Below are 22,251 nucleotides of genomic sequence, written 5' to 3'. Positions count from 1 at the left end.
TGACATTGGCTTTAAAATATTTTTTTTTTTTTTTAATAATTTGCCCTTTCTTTCATAACTGAGCTTAATTCAAGTGTTACTCTCCAGCCCTTCTCTAAAATACCAAAGACAAAATGTGCCTTGTAGATGAAAAATGAGGTTTTGGCATGATTTTGTGACACCAGGAAACAGGTCTTTAAGGAAAACAAAAAGTATTATAAGAACCCTGATAAAGATGCAACACTTACCAGTGAGCTACTTTAAAATTGTAACCACATTAAGACATCCAAACTGACAAGCCATTCAATTTACATGGTGATGGAAAGAGGCATATTTGTTCCCAAAATACTTTCTCCCATCCAGCACAGAAAGTACAGATTTTAGATCCTGTTACTTGCAGAAAACAATACTTTAATGGATTCTGTGGCTACTGTCACAGAATCACAGAATCATTAAGGACCTTCAAGATCATCAAGTCCAACCATTAACCCATGTCCACTAAACCACGTCCTGAAGTGCCACATTCATACGTTTTTTGAATACCTCCAGTGATGGTGACTCTACCACTGCCCTCTCTGGGCAGCCTGTTCCAATGCTTGACCACCCTCTCAGTGAAGAAATTTTTCCTAATATCCAATCTAAACCTCCCCTGGTGCAGCTTGAGGCCATTTCCTCTTGTCCTATCGCTGGTTACTTGGGAGAAGAGACCAACACCCTCATCGCCACAACCCCCTTTCAGGTAGTTGTAGAGAGCGATAAGGTCTCCTCTCAGCCTCCTCTTCTCCAGACTGAACCACCCCAGTTCCTTCAGCTGCTCCTCATAAGACTCGTGCTCCAGCCCCCTCACCAGCTTCGTTGCTCTTCTCTGGACACGCTCCAGCAACTCAACATCCTTCTTGTAGTGAGGGGCCCAAAACTGAACACAGGATTCAAGGTGTGGCCTCACCAGTGCCGAGTACAGGGGCACAATCACTTCCCTACTCCTGCTGGCCACACTATTTCTGATCCAGGCCAGGACGCTGTTGGCCTTCTTGGCCACCTGGGCACACTGCCGGCTCATGTTCAGCTGGCTGTCAACCAGCACCCCCAGGACCTTTTCCCCCGGGCAGCTCTCCAGCCACTCCTCCCCAAGCCTGTAGCATTGCATGGGGTTGTTGTGACCGAAGTGCAGGACCCGGCACTTGGCCTTATTAAACCTCATACAGTTGACCTCAGCCCATCGATCCACCCTGTCCAGATCCCTCTGCAGTGACAGTTGGGATAAACTTGCAGACAGGTTCAACCTTTTTAGTTTTTCAGGCATTGTTTTCACCTGCTAAAGGAGTTTCCAGAAAAAAATCTGGTACTTGCACCCCTTGTGGTTTTGCAGTCAGCACTGTAGTTAGCTATGTAAGTACTTACAGGTTTGTTTGTTATGGATTTACACCTGGAAAAGGCATGAAAGAAAAACTGTACTTGCAAAGGGATCCCCATTTGGCACATTTGATATGACTGCATGGGAATCATCTTACACGGTAGATCTAATCTGCTGGTGCAAACTACCAAACCTCCACTGTGCAATCCAGAAAAGCAATTTGATGGGTTAACATAGACCTTACTCCAAACTTCCCAGTGTTTCTCTCACATCCTAAGATAAAGCTCCAGACTAAAGCTGGACAATGCCTACTTCTAAGTAGTGTTGAATACATAAAGAAAAGCCCAAGATTACAGTTCCCATTGTCAGGATTTCCTTGTAGCTGTGGGTGATACTGCTGTTTTGGAGTGGGTGAGTCAAGCTGAGTGAGCATGCAGATATGTATGTGTGATAAGCAGCTTTTACAACACAATTTTGAAAACCACTCAACCCCAGTCAGGCAGCACTGCTCCTGCCTTTCAGGATTTTCCTACCCACAAGTTTGTGCTTTTGATTCTTAGCAATCTAAGCCATCCCTTATCATGATGCTCCATTGCTGTCTGCTTGTGCTTACAATCTCAGACGAAGCCTTGGCTGCTAAATTACACTCAAGTAGGTCTCTAAGTGCTTTCTTGGGCAACCCACTTTGTCTCCTGATGTGCCTGTTCGTTGCATAAGAAGTGCTTGAAATTCATTCAATCTCTGTGAGTAATGAGCTGAGCTCCTTGGGGCAGTCGTTTCCTTCTTAGGGCTTTCCTAGGTATGCGGACTAGGAAACGCACTGTTAAGATTTCATCTTTAATCAGCTCACCTAACAACCATATGAAGAACATTGCTGCTAGTGAGACTTTTCCAGGTGAGGAACAACCCAACCTTATCTCAGTATATCCATGGATGTGCTTTGCAGAACCACCCCAAATATTGACCGTGTTGTTGCAGTAAGCAGTGTGTAAGCAGTCTCTAGGCTGAAATGTTTTTTTTAGAATTCAACTATTAAATGTTTAATGGTTTGGTCTTAAATATTAGTACCATCTATCTGTGGGCTTCCAGTAAACAAGGCAGATGTTCAAACTGAATAACATCCAGTTCATGATTCAGGCCAGATATAAATGTAATTCAGAGAAGGGCTGAATTGTTCTTTCATACGTTCATACGTTTGAAAGAGAGCTTTAAGTATAACTGGAGACTAAGGAAATACAGTTTATTCAGTCATACTAAGTCTAGTAAATTATTGTCTATTTTTTGGTTTGTGTCAATTGATCTAACACAACATATCATATAAATTCTGCCTTATTTTAAAAATTTTGTAATTTTAAAGGAAGACTGCCTTTTTACGTAAAGAATTTAAATGGGGTTTCAAAAACACTCATCACTTATCTAATTGCTTCCACTGAAGATGAAAGTAAGGTATTTTATTGGGTTCAGTAAAACATTATAAACTTCTGAAAGTACTAAGAAATATATAGAGTCTACCTGGAAGCTTTTGCAATAGTTAAAAACCTTTACTGTACTTTTTGTTATTTTTTATTTTTTAGTATTATATATCTAAAAATGTATTTATTAAAATTATTCCTTTCCCAAGGGCTCTTTTTGTTCTTTGTAGGCTCTTCTGCAGTCATCATTCCTCTCAACAGCAAAAGCAGGTCTTAATGTGTCCCTACTGTCATCACTGATGCAAGACTCTTCTTACCACACATTTAGAATGGAAGAACTAATGAAGTCTTAACATCTCCATTGTTTATGCAACTGTGGTATGTCCTCCTTGCCCTTTGGTTTATGTTTGTGTCTTGCCAACACATTGCATTCATGAGAAAATCATTAATCTATTAACCTTAGCATACCCATTTAATTTACAAGCTATAGTTAGAACTGGTTCACTGCAGCTGCATGTGTAAAAATGAGTTGAACCAACTTCTGAAAACTTCATGTTAAAAATATGTTAATTGCTCAAGCTGCTCTCTGGCCTGTGTTACGATATCAGATGCATCGCACTGAGGCCTTTCTGGATTAAAAAAAAAAAAGTCATTACATATTTTAATATTTGCTAGTAAGTGTGCAGTGCCCTGCCAGAGCTGGCATCTCTTATCCCGAAGGGTCATCAGCCTGAACCCATCAATTTGACACATTCTGCTGAAAAAGCCATCACCAGCTCCCATTAGATAATGAAACACATCAAGGCTGTTCTTTCAAAATTAAGGGACAGTTTCTCATCTGTCAATCTGGACAAGAGACAGAATAATTTGGCTTCCATTTATATACTAAATTATTATAAGGACAATAATGGTGACATACAGCAACAACCACATGATCTTTCGGGTGAGTAAACGGGCTGTGCTCCAAATGTAAGGTAAATGATGCAGATATTTTTAATCTACAAAATTTAAATGCACTGGGCCCAATTCTCTTACTATTCTAGCTAGCAAGTACTTTGTCATTAATTCTGAGAAGACAAAATCCAGTCTCATTCAATTAAAATAAAGGTAGGTTCAAGACTTTTCACACTTTGTACTACAATGAGGATAAAAGGCAATTATCAGATTAGTTTAATTAGGTTAGGATTGCCACATAATTTTAGCAGTTCACACTTGATTCTGGTATACAGTGTCAGCAAAATATTTTTGTACCATTCTAGAATGTTATAAAGTAAATAGGAGAAAATAGGTTTTCCAATGTTTGAGGAAGCGAGGGCTTTACTCAGACAGTTTCTCCTTCTTTTGTGAAGCTGAATTGCACTTGGGTCTTGGAGAAAATCTGAGATGGAGAGATACACTAAAAGTCAGCTTGCCAAAAAAATAATCCTATTATATCCCTTAATGATAAGAGGGACAAGGAGAAAATGTTCGTGAAATTTGGGAAATTATTTTAGGTGAAAGATAATAAGGATCTTTTAAAACTAAACAGATATTCTATATTTTAAAATAAAAAAAATAACAAATTAAAAAAGGGAAGAAAATAAGTGTTTTAAAGGGTTACATAATCTAAAAAAATCCACAGATTTTTCTAGTTAAATCAAACTTTTCTGTTTATCCCCAGAAAGCATTGACATCCCCCATCAAATTCCCCTTTCAGTTTGAACCACGCACTCTTTTTTTTTTATTTGTACTTACTAGAGACGTACATTAAAGTACTTTAGCTCCTTAGCTCAGGGCTGATTACCAGCCACCAAGTCTGACAGCAACTAAATAAAGTGCATCCAGTAAGAGCGTTAAAATGGCAAGCCCTCCCCTTAGAAGTACTACAAATTTTACAACCTTAAAGCTCCCATACAGCACAGTACTTGAGAGAGAGCTTATTGTAGGCCCATGTCCCCCTCTGGTAACAGATATTTAATGTGTCCCACGTATTCAGAATGATGTATACATCCAGTAAAAAATGGACAGAGAAATTCCAATCGATCTGTCTGCTGCTTATAGCATTAGGAAGGATGAGAAGGTTTCAGGGTGTGCAGAAGAAACCCAGAGCAGCGGAGAAGTTAGGGAAATGAGCTGCTGCCCTGGCACTGGAGCTCCTTAGCAAGTGGGCATGAAGCTCACAAAAGGGTGCTCTAGAAATTTTGTCTTTAGAGAAGGGGATGTGGGAAGCTACCAAGGTCCACCCGGTGGTGGTCTTGCTGCTCATGTATAGGCGGGCTTTTGCTGTGCTCCTATGGGAAAGCTGCTTGATGTCTGAAGAGCAAATGCTGCCTTCTTGTCATACAAAGGGTGCACGAAGCGTGTGGACCTGGAAGAAGGTCTAATCTTTTTCAAAAAACGCTGCTTGTGGCAACTTGCAAATTGTGCCCTGTTTTGTCTGCCTCATGCTTATAGTCAGATCACTGCAAAAAGTTCCTTATTTTTCCATGGAAATTTGTTAATGTAACCAGGCCATCATTTACATTTTTCTTCCACAACCATCGAAGTCAGCTCACGCTCCAAATGCACAACATCTTGCTAGGGAAGATAAATTGACCTGGTATTGCTTCATTGAAAAAGGAGTGGCAAATGGTGTATGAAACAATCCATAAGGTACAGTCCATGATCAGGACGTTTTCCTGCATGTGTCCCTCCTCCTCCCACCTCCTCCCTCTTCATCAGAACAGAGTACTCCTTTTGAGGGCTTTTTAATCAGGAAGGTTCTGAAAGAAAAACTAAATATCCAGCAAATCTGCCAGATAATTTCTGCCTGACTTTTCTCCAAAGTCAACAATTTCAAGCTCTAGTCATTTTTTGCTGAATCAAAATGGGAAACAAACAGGTGTTTGCTCATCCACTGAGATCAAAGCTGAAGGGAAAGGAGCTGCTGGCTTAATTGATTAGCTCTTGCAAATGTTGCAAATGATCATAGGTAATCAAAGGAGCTGACTATGGACATAGTGAAAGCCCATCTGACAACCTGTAACTGAAATGTAACTTGTAATTCTTGAGAAGCAGTGCATGGAAGAAGCACACCTCGCTGACCTAAACTTTGCATGTTAAAAACATAAGCATAAAAATTTGAGCCAGAACCTTTCAGTGGGAAGTCAGAGGCCAAGAGGCCTTGGAGGATATGATAATTACTTCCCAACCCCTTGCGTAAATGGTTATATGATGCAGTAAGAAAATTTAACTGCTAAACTGCTTGTAATTATCTACCAAGACGTGCTTTTAATTTGTACCTAACAGGTCTACCAGCCTCAGACCTTTTGACATTGTCATCAGAGGATAAGGCAATCTCTGTGTTTCTTAACGTTGCTGTAAGGCTGGAGAGAAAAGGGAGACTAGAGCAGTCCAGCAGTGAAGCAAAGGCAGCAAGGACTCAGCAGTTTTAAGCTCTGTTTAGCAGCAGCCTGTTCTCGTCACCACGTGCTTTCCAGTCGTTATGCATGTAGATCCAGAGCAGCTGCAGCAAGGTGCTCCCCCTCCCCATGGGGAGCAGCTGTGGGAGGGAGCCTGTGTAAGCTGGGGATGGGATTTAGGGGGCAGAGACATAAATCCAAAAGCATGAATGTTTCACTGGTTCTGTTGCTGGCAGGAAACCTGTTTTAATGAATGCTGACATGTAAGGAAAGAAACATGGCCATTATTCTATTAAGGCTGATAAACGTCTATTTCTTGTTTTGAGAGGAAAAAGTTTGACCTTGTGCTTAAATTACAGGTGATATAATCAAATTACAGATGAAGTAATCTAAAAATCACCTGGAACCTGGCAAAAGCCTGCAGTTATGCACAAAGATATTATCCTGACCATACAAAGAACGTAGTGCCAGGCTACTATCCTTAGAAAAGTATAAACATTTTCCCAACATGGGCAGGTTTTTTCCTTTATGTCTCATTCCCACCACCAATAGCTTGTAGCAAAGCAGTCCGACAGGTGACAATTCTTGGAAACAGGAACTCTCTGTGCTCCATCCCCTAGCTTATTTGATATGAATTGTATTCAGCTACATCCAGCTCATACACCAGTGCTTGCCTAAGGCACTATCTACTAAGCATTGCAAGTGGAAATGTCAGGATGTTTAGCATACGCTCTTCAGGGACACAGAGATCTTTCCTGGAGCACTGATGAGGTTAATATTATTAATGGAGATATCTGTAGTGGAAACAATCTTCCAAATGCTTTAAATATTGAACATATTAAACAAAGAAAATAAAACATATTGAAATACCTTAGAAACTTGCAAGGCAACTAGTAGCTCAGGGCAACAAAATTTCTCATTTTTCCAAGGATTCTGCAATGAATATGCAGATTTCTTTTGCATATCTGCTCCATTTAAAAATACAAAGCCCATTTTATTATCTGAAAAGCATTTACATATCAGTTGAAGCTGTCTGAATTGAGTTGAGCAATTTTAGTAAAACTTCTTTTCCATCTATCATTCATCTGAGAAATTCTAGACAGATTGTGCAATAATTGTTAAAAAGAGAGGGAAAAAAAGAAAAAAGTCTTGCTTCTCTTGTTTTTGGACAGTTGTCTGGCATTATTTGACAAATAGCACATCAAACACATCAACAGAGTTGAGCATGACAAAAACTTAATTGAAGCCATATACTGAATGTTTTTCAGCACGGGATTTATATTGTTGTGAGATTCATTAACAACTCATTGTTAATGTTCCTCTCTCCTAATGAAACACAAATGGTAAGTACTATGTAGGTGGAAAGCTAATAACCAGCCTGGCGAGATGTTTAGACCTTTATTAGAAAGGAGACTATGTGATCTAAACTGTCTCCACAGGTGTTGCAGAGAGGACACTAGTTGGCAGTTGACCTAGATGATTGTTGTAGGTCCCTTCCAACTGGAACTAGTCTAGTCTATTCTGACATGCCTTCTTGCAAGGAGACACATTCAGCTCCAAGAGAGGTGTGATGAATCCTGGCAGATGGGGTGAGAATTTCTCTTCCCATCAACCAAGCAACAAACCTAGAAGACTAGCTGAGATTAGAAGCCTAGCTTTCTGGAGCCTATAATTAGGGAAAATAAATCCCAACCATTACTGTTAGCATTGCTTAACCATCCCTTTCCAAAGCCTGTGCTCAGGGCTTAGCCTTTCTCTAAGGTAGGCAGAGCCTTTTTTGCAGAGCTTTCAACATGCACTGGTCAGAAGGGTTAGATATCTCCTACAGGTGCTTAAATAGTGTCTTTCTCTCTGCTTTTGCCTGTTAAGTTGCAGGTATGTTTATGGAAGGAATATTATCATGCCAAAATTTGATGCTACTACTTTCCTAACTAGAAGGGAACTCCACTTAGTTTAGTCTCCTAATGAGGAGTCCTTTTTGTGTTATTGCTCCCTTGAATGGTTCTCTGTAGACAAATGTTGACTTTCATACAAGTTGGAGAATCATAATAACTTTTGAGTCTTCTGCTTCTCTTTCAAACCTGGCTGAAACTGGTCAGTGGATCTAAAAGTTCTTGATGGGAAGTGACAGATGGATGAACAGATGATTAAGCAGACAGCTATACAGCAGGAACACATAAGACTCATTTCATTAGGAAACTGGACTGAAAACAGAAGTAGCAGTGGGTAGTTGGATAATATTTATATTTGGTCACCAATTTTAAAAATGCCATGTTTTTGCGACCATTTCAAAGATTGTAGACGATGTCCTTAGTGGTTTAAACAGCAAAGGAAAAAATAAAGGGACACTGCTGAGATTTTTTTTCAGCTCCTTTTTTGGTCAGAATGATACATTTCCATAGTTTGGACTATATTTTAAACCTTTAAAGTCAGATTTGGCTTGGACAGCCCTGGCAATTTCAATGCAGGATTAATGTGTGTCATTAAGCAAAGAAATATGGTCTAGTAATTTTCAGTAGCAACGAATGCTTGCTATGGCATTTCTTTGATCAACATATTTTTGACTTACTGTAAAGTTTTTGGGCTGCTCCTTTCCTAAATCTATGAATTATACATGCAGGAAAGCTGAGAGTGAATTGTTATGATTTGAGCTGGCTGTTAAATTCCAGCAGAAAAGGACATTCTTGCTCCTGACCCCTTTCCTTTCAAGATAATCAGGCAGAAAACCAGCCCACAGAAAAGAAAGAGGTGGGGGGGAATTTACTTATTGGCAAACTGATCCAAGTGACCATGTAGTCTGACTGTTTGTCAATCTGTTAACAGGGAAGGGTTTGCTAGGTGCAGGCAGGGGTGGCAAAAAGCAGGAATGCTCTTTTGGGCAGGTGAAGTACATTACAAAATTTGCACTCAGAAAAAACAAGTCCCCCAAAAGAGAAGCATAAGGAGAAAAACAGCTGGATAAAGCTGGAGATTTCCTTGCTAGATTGCTCTGAACAGAACAGAAAACACCATATTTTCACAGCCAAGTGACTCCTTTGAAATACAGTAACTCTAAAAGGCCATGGAAAAAGTTGGACTTAGGATTACCTGTGTAAGAATATACTGGAATGCACTAAGAAGTAAGGCCCCTCTCTCAGATGTCAAAGTAGGGACCCTAGGACAGAGCTGTTACTCTGTACCCCGCTCCCTGCCTGGAGGGATGCTGCTCTTCCAGCAGCAATCACGCTCTGCAGCCGAGCAGCAGCAGTCACTGCTGCCCCATTTACACTTATATCAAAGCGGGGCACGAAATGAAACACCAAGTGGTACACACACACAAGGTAGGATTTGCAAAATGCCTCTCTGTTAAACTGCTCTGTTCCCTTTGAAGGCGGTGGCAGATCTCCCACGCATTCCAACTGCTCAGTTGGGCCAATAGTGAAAGCTTTTAAAAACTCTATTTTGTGGATATTAGAAGCATGATAGAACCAAGGATTCATCATCAAGATCATCATATATAACCCCTGTCCATCCTCTCTGTTTTCCAGCTTCCCAGTTTAATTTACCAGTTGATGCTGCCTAACAGGCTGCAAAAATCTGCCTTCTCAAGCAGTCATGAGAGAGGCTGCAAATTTCTAAAAGCCCTTTCATAACAAACCCAAACTATTTACCATTGCCTCCAGAGAAGTCTGCTTTGGAACAGTATCATAAGGTCAAGTTATCCCACTGAAACACCTATTAGTATAGAGAGAATGGAAAAAAAAAAAAAATGAACAAACCAACAACACTAGCACAGCCCTGGAAAATATGAAGTCATAAGTAGAGTTCAGCCAGAGCAGACTCCCATTAAACTTTGTTTAAGAGCCAAGTTCCACCCTGAGATACGCATGAGCTGCAGTTTATTTAAGGGGGAGCTGTGCTGTACTTCGTGTTGGGGCAAGGCTTGGACACAGGTATGTATCTGTTACAAGTCAGAGAGGAGTAAAGCCCACATCCCTTTTGCATTTTTTGGTTCCATGTGCATAGATGGAATAGAAAACTGAAAGAAGTGGATAAAACAGCCCACACTTTTACAGGCCCTGTCTGTCAAATTTAATTCCTTCTTCCACAAGACCTGAATGTCTGTGTTTCTAAATCCACTAAGCCTTTCCCGATGCCCCTGCCACCCCCACAAGAGTTAAACACACAGGCAGAAGCTCTAAGGCTTGTCCTTCTCTCTTCTTTGCTCTTGGGAGTCCCTTTAGGAGACTGTCAGCAAGAAGTGTTCCCTAGGTTATGCACATGCTTTATAAAGAAGGCACTACACAGCAGTCTGGCTTTCCTTCCTTAAAACCTTCCACTGAAAGTTTTTGTCTCCCTAGTAGGAGTTTTGCTGAATGTGCAGGGAAGAAGGGTGGCAGAGACTTTCCCTATCCCACTTGCATTCCCAGACAGGGGCTAGGCATGTCGGCACCCTTGTGCTGTGCTGAGTTGCATGGATAGCCTCAGGCAACAGCCTTTATCTTTGCTGGGGCCAGCTCCTGCTGCACAGCTGGCTGTTAGAGGGGACAAAAGGATAAAGTCATGGCTACATGTATGTCAGCTTGGCTCCTGGAGGCACTGTGGCTACCTGGAGGAACAAGGCAGGAGGAGTACCTTGCTCCCTGACAGGAGCTGTGCCTTCAGTAATGCTGAGCTCCCAAGGTTGAGTTCCTTCAACTACAAGCTAAAAGAGCTCATTCAAGAAGAGGGAAGAGGGGGAGGTAAGGCTCAGTCCTGCCAAGCGCTGGGTGTGTACGTGAGCAGGAGGTTAAAGAATTTTGTATGAGAAACTCTGGAAAATGCAAAAGCTTTTATACCCCAAGACAACCCTTTAAACACTGAAATACTAACTCTGGGTAAAGAATTGAGCCATGCCTCAGATCTCTAGATGGTTGCCCTCTGCAACTCTCCATTAAGCATCTGCTACTGGCTCTAACGGGGCAGAAGAACCATCAGCTCCATGCTCACTACAGTACTTCCATGGGCAGCACTGGAAAAGCGTTTAAGTCCTGGTTAGGCAAGAACACCCATCACTGTCAGGATCAATCCTATATTGACTATCACTTGTCATGGATACTGTAGCAGGTGGGAAGAGGTGGCAGTGTCCCTGGGAAAGAAAGTCTCTTTTTCTTAATACTGGTGTAACCTAACAGCCAGCTGGTGAGGGCCAAGGGAAACACACAGGCAGCTCTGGTGACGCCACAACATCACTTCATTGTGCAATGGCAGTGAAACAAAGGATGGGTAAAATCAGTACCAAACCCTGTTATCTAGAAGATGGATTGAAAATATCCCAGCAAGGGTGGGCAATGGGAAAAACAGGTATGTGTGCCCTGGGAATCTGGAGAGACAATACGGCCCTCAGGCAACAGCTGGTGTGCCATGGCTTTGCGCCTGTCAAGGGAGTAATTTTGCATTTCTTGCTACATCTCCCCTCACCCAGGTTTATGTTGAGTGTGGAGGAGTATCCTCTCAGGGATATGGATGCTCATGCCCTCAGACAACAAGCTGCGACCTTAACATGCCAAATAGCGGCAAACAAAATCAATTGCAAAGCTGGACACCCACATTTATCAGTATCTCCGTGGCAGACTTCTCTCAGCCACCCACATGTCCTTGACCTTGCTGTGTGCTGCAGGCAGCAGGGCATGACCAGGGAGGGTTGATCCCTTAGGGTTTGAGAGCCTCTTCTCAGGTGTGAGCTGTGAAGGAAATCACTTAGGTGGAAAACGGCATGTTCCATTTTCCAAGCCTATTTTCCTCACTCAGTGAGGAAAATACATCCCTCTCCTCTGGAACGAATCTTTAATTACAGGACATGTACTCCTTCCCCCCCACCCCATAATGACTGCTACAATTTCATCTGGCCAAAATAGCACCCAGACCTCCAGCAGGAGTAGCTTGTATTTGCCCCTCTGGCTACCTCCAGCAGGGCCCTGGGGCTGGGCTGCACCACGTTTGAAAGGAAGGGAGGTTTACCCCGCGATTTGGTACTCAGGTCACTTAAAAACAGCACAGTGGAAGCAGAGATGTAGAAGTCAGGCTCCCATCTGCTCTGGTACTGGCCTCTGGAGAAAACAGAACACAGGATACGCTTCCTGCCTGGGGAAGGCTTGTAGCAGCCTGGGAGAGAAGGCATGACCTTTTCCTTACAGGAAATGCAAGTCATGGAGATCAGGAGGGGGAAAAAGTCCAGGTTGCTTTCTATCTCAAAATCAATGTCACGCAGTTGTACCTCCTCTTGCTTTCTGCCCCTGTGCTTAAAGCTGATCCTTACTTATTTAGCAATGACACATTTTAAACAGTGTCATCCGTCTCTGCCACCCCATTGTTGCTCCCGTCAGTCATGAACCTTCTGACACAAGTCAGATGTTGTTGAAATGAAAGGTTTCATTCATCACAAGCAAAAGAAATGAGAGGAGGTACCCCAAGGGAAGAAGGGCTTGGCTCATGCTCTGTTTCCAGCTCACAAACGGTTATGTCCCCCGGATGCAGAGATTAAGCATCTCACACAGAACGTGGGAGGAGGAAGAAGACTCTTTGTCTGAGATTCACAGATTTTAATGGATTCCAGAAGGGGAAATCTTTTACAGAGGAGTAACAGCAAAGTTCAGAGAAATGCAAAAGCATTTATCTCCCCAGTCACATTCCTGCCTGCCAGAAGCGGGAGGGGTGATTTACTCCTCCTTGGTAAAAGGAGTCCTTTATGGATCATTAATCCACAGGGAGAAGGAGCTCAGGAGCCACAGACATCTTATCTTAATGTGCTAGATTCTTGAATCAGTGGAAGTTTTCTTCTTTGGGAGCATACAAGATCAGTTTATCTTTATTTGCTCCCCACTACCCCCTGCCTTCAGCAGTGGTTCCTACAAGAGCTCTAGTTACCACTGATAAATCACTTTGCTTTCACTAAAATCTGTGATGATAGTAGATGAGGCTGCTGTGAGCCAAATCAAGGCATGTGAGGCAGAGTAATATTAAAAAGTGAAGGTCTGAAATCAACAATTTCTGATCCAATGTCCAATAAAATCAATATAAGTAATCTCAAGTTCCAGGTACAAGTATCTCAACACCATTGACTTCAGCAATGCAATGATAACTTGCAATGAGTAAGGCATTTCCTGAGAAGCTCTGAAGAAACTGGGAGACAGAAATGGTCAACTATTTGTTTGCATGCCAGGATCTCAGATGATGACGCTGTGTATTTACAGCTACAGCTGATCAGAAAACATGCACTAAAAGTTAGTAGGAAAGGGCTCTGGAGAAGGTGGCGGACACCTCTTGTTATTATATACTTATTTCTTTAAGGATAATAAAAAGAAAAATAGTCTAATTTTGTCTCATTTAGACTCTCTGAAACCACCTGAAAATATTTCCACAATGCTTCAGTTGCTAAATGAGGAGTATTAAAGACTGGCTATCTCTATTCACAATATGCAGACATTTACAAAATGCCACTGGTCTGTAGTGGATGGCATTTTATACTCTTTACCTTGGTGAAAAAATGTGCAGCAGAGAACTATATTTCTGTATTGAAATCTCCCAAGAAGCACTCACTCCAGGCCCAGATTTGCCAGGTTCCACTAAGTCTGGTAAATCCACATCCTTATTGCTGTAATGACATACAAGATCTGAAATGTGGCTGAAAGATAAAATCCAAAGCTGGCTGGTATCCTTGGGTTTTATGCTCTCCTGTGTGTATGTGTGCGCACACAGCTTCCTCTATTTTTGCTCTTCGTCAAATGTTGTATCACAGAGTTAGACTTTGACAAGTTGAACAGTATGAAGATTAGAACAATCATGTTTATATGTATTACCACCCTCTACTTCATTTCTTCCATGGTGTTTAAATGTTCAGGCATGTGGCTTTGAAACACGCTACCTTTAATACATTTAAAAACTCTGCTGGATTTCCAGCTTGCTTTGATCTCCACAGTCTAGAGACTATCTCAGAGAATACAAATGAATATGTTTAGGGGAAAAATATTTTCAAGAAGAAGCCAGTTGATGTCATATATAAGGTTGTTTTTTGTATTTTATCTTTATGCTTCAGGAGGCCTAGATCTCTGCCCAGAATGAGCAACATGATGAGGTAACTTAGGAAGACAGATGTGGTCAGTGCCCCTTATCATGAGCACTGAAGGGCCAAATAATTGTTTGGTGATTTTTGTTTGGAAAGGAGATGGAAGGAGAGATTATTTCTGTCCTGAGGATTTACAGACTAAAAAAAGCAAAAAAGGATACATTTATGCAATGGAGAAGACCATATTTTGTTAAGAAAGAATGGGAAGGATGTAAGAGGAAAGATGGTAAAAGCTTGCCATTAGTCATGAGTAGGAAGGAGACACTGACTGGAGAGCTGGAAACGGAAGAAAGACTTGGGTAGCCCAGGCTACAGGCAAACCGACTTCTTTCTGGGGCTGTATAACACCATCTTTTCCATCTCTCACCACATGAAGTCACCATGCATCACTGCCTTTGTGGCAATGGCTTGGTCTTGAAGTAATCTCAAATCGTCCCCTGTAGAGCAAGTAAGTAGAAATGAGAGCTGGGCTCTTGGATCAGGGTGTGGGATGGTTAACTTGAGAAGAGGGAGCATAAACTGGGGACATAGAGGTGGATGGGCAAGTAAGCATCATGGGAGAGATGTTTGGAGGGACTAGATTCATGTAGCTCTACAAAAGGTGAGATAGAAGGTGGTTTTTCCTTTTTTTAAGAATGATCAAGGGTCTTGATACTAACCGTTGCCTGAGCTCTAAGTATGGAGGAGCAGACAGCTCTCAGTGGGAGCTGGGAAAGTGCCAAAGGCAGTCAATAAGGTTTCAAAAGAATTGGTCCTTTTCCTTTAGGTGGACACAGCCCGCACAAAAAGGACCTACAAAGCACCCTTCTCCTCCCTGACCTGATAAAATTCTTCTTGGCCATGCTGATGTTAGCAGAAGCCATTAACATCACTCTTCTTCATGACTGGAGCAAGGATAGGATGAGTGATAGGAAAAGCGACAGGGTGTGCAAAGCACACTCAGTGGTTTTGAAAAAGAGCAAGAAAACCATGACTTCCCCTTTTCCCAAAGTAAAAGATAAGCTGGAACGGAAGCATGGGTCTCAACAGCAGTTTTGTTTCTTGGTCTGCTCTGCTCGCCACCTTATGCAGGGTTTTCTGTAGACATGCAGCCTAATCCTGTGTATATACTCCTGTTTCCACCAGGGCTTAATTGCCATTAGTAACTGGTAGTATAGGCTTCTTTAAAATAAAAAAATCCTGATGAGATCAGTGAGGGGAAAACTGGATTTGTATGCAACAGACTCCAAAAATCAAACTGACGTAATTATGGAAATTCAAGGGAGACAGTCAATAATAAACTCTCCCAGTTGTGGGATCCAGTATGTAAAAAGTGTGCCCCAGGTTGTAAATAAAAATTCCTATGTGATGACAGGAAAGATCTGGAGGGGGGAGGTGTTGTTTCATAGCAAGCTGTGAAGATGAGAGAGCAAAGAGAAACCAATGGAGAAGAGAAGAGAAGAGGGAGGGAGATGGAAGAGGGGGCGACGCTCCAAGCAAACAAGGCCTCAGCCCAGAGGATGACAAGGGAAGATTTATGTCTTCCTTGCCTGTGCTCTTCTTCCTTTCCACTGCTAGGACTGTGGAAGGTCCTTGAAAGAAGGAGGGAAATGGCATTTAACAACTGGGACCTGTGTGTCTCTCCTGTGTTCAGATACGAGCACTTACCCATGGGCTGAGAAAGGACAGGCAGGCAGGATTAGGAGGTTCAGAGGATATCTGAATTAGACAACCTGAGAGGGCAGGTGTGAGCGAGAGGTAATGATAAACACTGGTCTGCTCTCTGAGAGCATCCCTGCATGACAGATACATCAAGAATTTAATTTTCTCCTCCCTGTATTGGATAGGACAACGACTGTGTTCATGACACTTGAATGAACCATCACATAGTTAGAACAATCTCTGCTAGCTCTTGAGTGCTGGTTATTAAAGACTCAGGAAGTAAGAGACTCTACTGAAAATGTGATTTCATAATAAATTGGTAAATTTCTAGCTCTAATAAATGCTAAAAAAACCCTTCAAAATGTTATTCAGTAATATATCCATATAGATCCCAGAAGATAGAAATAAAATATATAAATCCAGAGCGTCATTTTAAAGATATCTCAGAATTTTTGAAAACATACACAAGTTTCCTGAATTTTTGGATGACCACATTCCACAAGAATCCAATACTTATTCACACATGTAACTCTTTAATCACCTGTGGTTAAGTGATTTGCAGGCTATTTGTTTTACCCAAGGATTATTTGTTTTAGCTAAAGTTGGTTATCAGGAGCTGCTTTTTCAACCCTTATTAAGTGACCAAAATTTTTGAAATACCCAATTAGCAGATGCGCAGCATCTTGCTTTTGTCTTAGTAACAATGCTTTTTCAAAGAAAAAAAGCTTAGTTTTCTTCTGTTAACCTGGAGTAACAATTCTGTGAAAGCTAATCCAGTATAAAGTTTCCCATAACCGTTTGAGGTGGACACAGAATTACAGAATACGATTGAATTGATACTTCAGTAAGTATTCTCTTTCCAAAGGAGGGTAGTTACCCTTTAAAGAATAACTTTTATTTCAGCATAAATATGCTAAAATGAACATTTTTTCTAGAAAACTGTCCTGAAGATGCAACTGCTAAATTCTCCCAGCACAGATGAGCCACTCAAGGAACACAACCCTGACCAAATCTCCTGCTTGCTTGAGGTTTAAACTTGCACCATTCACTGCCTGAAGAAGAGTGCAGACTTGGCCTTTCCTAATCTGGGTTCTTCCTTTTTAAATAGCTTGATCCATATGGAACATCTACTTCTCCCTTGTTTCTGAAGTCATTATTATTTCTTTTCTTTGGATCTTTGCTTATGCAGACATGGGTCCTATAAGAGTCTCCAAGATGGATTCAGGCAAATACTGTGATGCCTAAATTCAAAACATGGAGTGATTCAGTGTCTATACCATCATGAGCTGCTAGGCTCTGACTGTATATACAGTCAGTAGATAGACATCTGAATCTGGCATCTGCAAGGGATAGTTTGCACAAGGCTGCTTTGCTGATGTTTTATTATATTATATAAAAAGGATATTTTGTAATAATTTCCAACGTCTTATATATAGCCCAAATCTTCTTGTTTTCTTTGTTACCCAGTTTATGCCTCTGTGAAGCCTTTAAAAATCTATTATTTTTTCCTGCTACTTTTGAAGGTATCTGCTGTATAAAAAGGGAAACATGAGATTGTGAGTATTGGTCTGTGAATAGAGATGTGGTCAGGGAAATAAAACTCTCCATACCCAGAAGTCTGACTAGTGAAAAGCCATATAAGTAGTGACAAGGGGGCAGGGGGGGTGTATGTATATATGTCTGTGTACATGTATACATACAGATATAAAGTACACTATATATACATACACTCTGAGCGTATACATGTACATCTATAAAGAATTCAAATCCATTTTATAGGTTTGATGTTACTAAAAGAGTCTCTGTTTGCAAATCTAAACACTGACACATATGTAAAGACTCGATGTTTGATTCTGCATTGCTGTGACCTTGTCACACATGCTTTTAATAATGTGGACTGCCTCATAAAACTAGACATTTTAAACATGTAGTCCCCAGTAAAATAGGCATTTATCACTTACGATAACATGGAGCTGTCTCAGGGTGTGTTCAAAAGCCCCCCTGCAACTTACTGATAAAAAGCTTAACTCCATTTCAGGGCTTATCTGAAGAAGAAAGAGGTAGACCCTCACGCAATAACTGAATTCTTTTTTTGCTAAGATGAAAAAGAGAGGGAGAGGGAAGCAAAAAAAAAACCCCCACAACTTTAAGACTTCAATGCAGCAGAACAAGCTTAACCCATTGAGATTTGAAGTGAAGTTTTCTGTTTCATCAGGAAGAACCCTGTGGTGAAACATATGTCAGAAGAGAAGTAGATATGAGAAACTGGCCTCCTTTGCAGATGAGAAGATTAATTAAGAGGAAAATCACTTAGCCAGATGTCTCATTGGTGAAACTACACGTGCCAGGTACATCTGCAATAAGTGATTAACATTACACAGACAGTACATTTGATTTCCATGCTAACATTGGAGACATATGAATCTGTGTGAATTAGATCATGCTGACTCTTGAAGAAATGAAGGAGTATGGACATTATTTCAGCTACAAATTATGAGTTGCATGTCTGTTGTTATAACATTGCAGTATTGTTACTTGATGTAGTTGAGTTATGGGTTACAAATATATTATTCAGAGAAGACAGTTCTTTTCTCCATTCGTGTTCATAAATTTTTGGCAAACCAAACCTGATTTCTCCAAGTGCCACTTTTCTTCATTCACCAAGTAGTTTTTCAGAATGCTTAGCAGCTGGTGAATTTTTCATTAGCTCAGTACTGGGGTAACACTGTCAAATTCATTTGACTTAGGAACTTTTAGAAGTCTTTCAGAAGTAAGTAAAACACAGTCTGTCTGCTGTCCAAATACTTGCCCAGGTAAGATGCTCATGTATTCTTGTCAGTGGAGCATCTGGGTGTCCCCTAATTTTTCATGCATTTTCCATCACATCTAAGTTGTGAAGAAAAAATAAAATTGTAAACAATGATCCTACTAGTGCCAAAAGCCATGTTTAAAAGTTTTCTGATCTTTCTGTGGAAAACAAATAGGCCAGTCGCTAAATGACTTCTGAGCTACTTTTCTTTCCTAAGCATGTATTACAAAATTGGAGAGTGGGAAGCAAAGAGCTGTTGCGCCAGTGGATCTACTGGAATCAATACCTCCTGGTTGCTATAAATGCCTTCCCATAGCCAAAAGCTGCCTCTCCAGCAGTGCCCCATTTCACTCCTACCTGTAATCTGTCCTCTCTAATGTAGCCTACCAGCCTTTTGAAGAAAGGGTGTCTGTACAGCACCTAGCACAATCAGATCCCTCTGTTGGCTTGAATTTCTCTATGCTGTAGGAATACTAATCCCTCCCCAACAATAGAGACAGGCACTCCACAGAGCAGACACACAAACAGACTTTCATTAGAGAATGCAGTCCCGAAAGCCTGTTTTACAAAAGGCTTTGCTGATTGGGCTCAGTCATTTGAACAGTGATGGATACGGGGTATGTTCCACAAAAGCCTAGAAAGAAAGGTGCAGCAGCATCAGTAATGAGATGCAGACACTGCACAATTCTGTAATACTAATAGGCTTAAGCATGTAACCAGCCATAACCTGAATTTTTAACATCTACTGGGTAAATAATTGGCCTTTTTTTTTTTTTTTTTTTTGAAAAGCAGTGCCCAGAAATGCTGAGAACTGTGTATTTTCAAAAAGCAGACTCCTGTTTGGGTGGACATCCCTCCTATTCCCTCCAGCTCTTAGCAGTTTGCCAACATTTCTGCTCTTAATTACTGAAATTTCAGGTGCATTTTGAGCCTTTCAATTTGCAGACTTTCACATCAACATCTCAGGCAATGAGAGTGTCAGGGAGAGCCCTGGGGTATACAGCCAAATTTTCCAATTCACATGCACACTGGTGGGAGACAAATATACAAGCAGAGGCATTTACATAAATGCTTGTGAGACATATTTTGAGACTTCTGTGCTAAAAATGAGGTTATTATAATCTGTAGGTTTCCTTGCTTATAAATGCTCACAGGTTTACCAGTTAAGACCAAAATTTTCATAATTCATAGCCTCTATTTTTGTTTATTTGTTACTGTCCCAGGCAAATGCTTCTGTTGATTAAGGGCAATGAAATAAAATCTATTGCCAAGGCAGTGAATAACATGGTTAAAAATCTACGGGGATCATTTGTGGCTCTTCACAGGCCACATACAAAGATCACTGCTTCCCCAGACTGAAACTTTGACCCAGCGACATTTATTTGTATGAGTCCTTCACCGTATTTGAGCTGCCCCATGCCTTGGAACTGGGTCACTGCAGCCTAAAAGGAAGAGGGCAAAAACTGCAGTCTGAACAGAGATTGCCAAACCTCTAGAATTCCTCAGATTTTGTAATGAGTCAGGCAGCTACTAGCTGTAGATCTGAGCAGAGGTGGGAGGAAGCAAAAGCATTTAAAAATGATGCATTTGAAAATCAGGACGTTTACATTCCTACTATCAGGCTAAATCTCTTTTATATAAGAATAAGAAACTGGAGATATATTCATAGCACAATATTGGATTGAACGCCAGCCAATGAAACTGAAGCCCAACTCCATTCTTGGCTTTGGTAGCAGAGTCCTTTACTTGGGTATTCCATTTTATTCCAGCCACACACAAATGCCCATTAACTATGAATGACAGAGTAAATATATACACACTGCCTAACATCAGTGGGCTGCATTACTGGCTCTTTTGCCTCTCCGTTGAGTATACAGAGAGCCCACTCAGAGCGATGGGATTTCTGAGACGGGCATGGGAAGTGCCCGAGGTTAGATGGTGCGGCATCCCCGTATAGAGGCAGAATACATTTGCAGGGTTCACAGCGTTGAATATTTTAAACCTGAAACAGTAGTCTGCTCCCACCTGGATTGCCAGGATCATACTGTATTTATAGAATGAATAAAAATCCCTTATCAGCCACAAGTGAATACAAGGAGATAAGCAAAGAACATGAGCAATTAGGTAACTTAACACTGTTCAGTTCACATCAGTAGGCAGCTGCTCTGTGGTCTCACCTGCAGGTAGTCAGCAAAGAATTAGTATGTTCAATATAGTCAAAGGTTTTTGCTGATTCTTTATGCATTTTCACACCCGTTTCAAAGATTTTCACTATGGTTATGAAGACAATTTGCTTTTCCAATTACTCTGCCTCTCTGGCAAACATCTGCTGTCCATGCTGTGCACTGCCTGTCAATACACTGATCTTTCAATATCTTGTTTCTTACAAAAATTTCTGGAATTTTGCTAAGAAATAAGTCCCTTTTCCCCAAGACCTACACCCAAATCCTCAACCATTATAAAAACAGTGCACCAAACTTGCATTACACAGGAATATGGTACTATCAGACTTCCCTCCAATTTAATTTTGTTATTAATCTGTAAATTTGATCCATGTAATTAAAAAAAAACCCAAAACAAAGAGAGACAGACTGAAACAAAATACAGGAACATCGTGTCTGAATCAGCAAGGGAAATTACAAGGGCAAATAAAGAATAGGTAGTCACTATTTTTCAATCAGAACACTTATTCTAGCAAGATTGCAAGCCATTTATTTTCACTGGCAATCATATGATCTTAAAATGATTCAAGCTGAGAATTCCCGCCTAGATTTTGGAAAAAACCAAGAGAACCTGATGCATCAGCCTTTTTTCATTATGAACAGACAAAAGGCCCCACAGGGTACTAACTCCTCACCCAGATCCACTGTAGGGCCTTCTGTGGAGTCCTCTGACAATCTGAGTCTGTCAGAGAAGTGATTCATAATGTATTCAGGATCGTAGAGCAGGTCCTGGACTTGTCACCTGGTCAAGCCTGTCACTAAAGATACAAGATTGGGTCTGGACCCTTGTTGATATTGCACAATGAGCAAAATGCACCTCAATGAGTCACAACCATCCTTCTACACATGCTTGGAGAGCACCAATGGCAGTAATTTACACAAGCTTTTCCAAACCCAAACTCTCAGAATCCTGAATTAGCCTGCATGTTTCTTTCCTATAAATAATAGAAAACAAGCTATAATACCCTAAACTGCTGAATAAAATAGAATAAAATTTAATATAAAGCTATCATCTAATCTTTCTTGATGGTTAGAACTTGCAGAAAAGACTAAAGGTTAAATAGGAATTGCTGATTGTGATTCCAGAGATTCTGTTCACTCTGTCATATCTGCTGGATCAGCCTGCCTCACTGAGAGCTTGGGAAACATCGTAGTGTCAACGTCCATATAGACCAAATATTCTTACAGCAATCTCTGGATCAAACCCTGAATCACAGGCAGCTCCCAGCAATGCCGTCCGTACTTTTTGCCTTCATTACTGATACCCTGCTATGATAAAAAAATTCTGCTATTGGCAGTTTGTTTATTAAAAATAACACAAAGCTACTATCTTGAATTAAAGTGGGAAGGATTATACTAAAGCCGTAAAAG

The 22,251-nt window shown here is 40.9% G+C and overlaps 1 protein-coding gene across 1 annotated transcript in view; it reads right to left on the bottom strand.

Annotated features, from left to right (window-relative positions):
* The window catches only part of GYPC (glycophorin C (Gerbich blood group)), a gene marked incomplete at both ends in the record, with an annotated part of 29,404 nt that overhangs the window by 6,325 nt on the left and 828 nt on the right, over positions 1–22,251 (bottom strand). The gene's annotated exons all lie outside the window — the stretch shown is intronic.

This window comes from Phaethon aethereus, assembly GCF_964289735.1.
Source record: "Phaethon aethereus genome assembly, chromosome: 6".
NCBI lineage: Eukaryota > Metazoa > Chordata > Aves > Phaethontiformes > Phaethontidae > Phaethon > Phaethon aethereus.
Note: the sequence above shows the minus strand (reverse complement) of the source record. Positions and strands in the feature narration are given on the sequence as shown.